The sequence below is a fragment of the Hippopotamus amphibius genome, chromosome 15, assembly GCF_030028045.1.
Source record: "Hippopotamus amphibius kiboko isolate mHipAmp2 chromosome 15, mHipAmp2.hap2, whole genome shotgun sequence".
NCBI lineage: Eukaryota > Metazoa > Chordata > Mammalia > Artiodactyla > Hippopotamidae > Hippopotamus > Hippopotamus amphibius.
The window spans coordinates 28277987-28279937 of NC_080200.1; positions in this window are offsets into that span (position 1 = coordinate 28277987).

A 1951-nucleotide genomic window follows, 5' to 3' on the forward strand; every position below is an offset into this window, starting at 1 on the left:
TTGGAGTAAACATAGACATAAAGTTAGTCTGTTGACTGTGTGCATCTTTGCTGAAGATAAATCTCACATTATTGCAGCACATGGGATGTGAATGCAGGCAATAGTCCTATCAATCCTATTCAAAACTTGTGCCAGTTTGGGTTTTATAAATTTATTTATTTATTTATTGGCTGTGTTGGGTCTTCATTGCCGCACGCGGGCTTTCTCTAGTTGTGGTGAGCAGGGGCTACTCTTTGTTGTGGTGCGTGGGCTCCTCATTGTGGTGGCTTCTCTTGTTACAGAGCATGGGCTCTAGGTGCATGGGCTTCAGTAACTGCGGCACATGCACTCAACAGTTGTGGCTCATGGGCTTAGTTGCTCCACAGCATGTGGGATCTTCCTGGCCCAGGGATCGAACCCGTGTCCCCTGCATTGGCAGGCAGATTCTTAACCACTGCGCCACCAGGGAAGCCCTCCTGCTCATTTTAGAAGACTCTCAAATTAGGCCTCCTGACTGAGGGGACCCAACTCTAAGAGTGAAGAAGGAGTGGGGATTTGGGGTATGAGTGAAGAGGGCAGTGGGGAAAGCCCGGCAACAGCCTGGTGGCCCTGTAGGCATGGAGTGGTATGTACTAACTGGGGTCATTTTAGTTGCAGGTACCAGAAATCCAGCTCAGTGTGGAGGAAATTTTGTTTGGTCACTTATGAAAAGTCTGGGCAGGGTCTAAGCTCAGGCAGAAGTGAATCTAAGAGGTCAAATGATGTCATCAAAGCTGGGCTTCCTCTGACCCCCTCTCATCCTTGCTCTCCTCTTGGTGGCCTTCGTTCATTCTCAGGTGGGCTCTCCCGATATGGGTGCAAGATGACTTCCAGCAGGACAAGGGGGTACATGCTGTTCTTTCAGAATCCCAGAAGGGCATCGCAGGAAAAAAAAAAAATTATTTTCTTTCTCAATGGACTTTCCATTCTATATTCTGAGTCTCATTGGTTTGTCTTACATCATGAGTTCACCACGGAGACAACCATTGTGACCACATGGATAAATGTCCTGACTGGCCAAAACTTACCACATGCTCACTCCTGGAGGCAGACGTGGAGACCCCCTGACCCAACTCCATAGACTGAAAATGGAGGGTACAGTAAAATGAAAAATAAGTGTTTGGTATTTGTCCCTGATTCCTGTCACGTAGCCCCTTGGCATCTACAGGGTGATAGAGTGTCTTGTGTATGCTAAGGAGATAAGCTGGCTGGGAGCCCTTAGATAGCTTCAGGAATGGGGACTGGTTGCCAGAAGACCAAGGCACGATTAGAAGGTTGGAACACTTAGCCCCAACCCCAAGCTCCAGCGAGGAGCTTGAATTAATCAGCGATGGCCAATGATTTCATCAATCATGCCTATGTATTGCAACCTCCATAAAATACTAAACAGAGTTTGGAGAGCGTTCAGGTTGGTGAACACATCACGGTGCTGGAAGGGTGGTATGCCCGGAGAGGGCATGGAAGTGCCACACACCCAACCTCTGCATATCTTGTTCTATACATTTCCTCCATTTGGCTGTTCCTGAGTGGTATCCTTTATAATGAACTGGTCATAATAAGTATTTTACTGAATCCTATGAGTTTTCTATCAAATATGGAACATGAAGTGTGGGGTGCGTGTGTGGGTAGAACACTTGGCTTTGTACCCAAGCTGGACAGAAGGTGTGGGCTATCTGGGGATCTGATACTTGCAACTGGCATCTGAAGTGGGGACAGTCTTGTGGGACTGAGCCCTTAACCCATGGAGTCTGATGTTAACTCCAAGTAGTTAGTGTCAGAATTGATGGACGTCCTAGGTGGCGCAGCGGTTGAGAATCTGCCTGCCAATGCAGGGGACACAGGTTCGATCCCTGCTCCAGGAAGATTCCACATGCCACAGGCTTACTGTGTGCCACAATTATTGAGCCTGCACTCTAAAGCCCATGAGCCACAA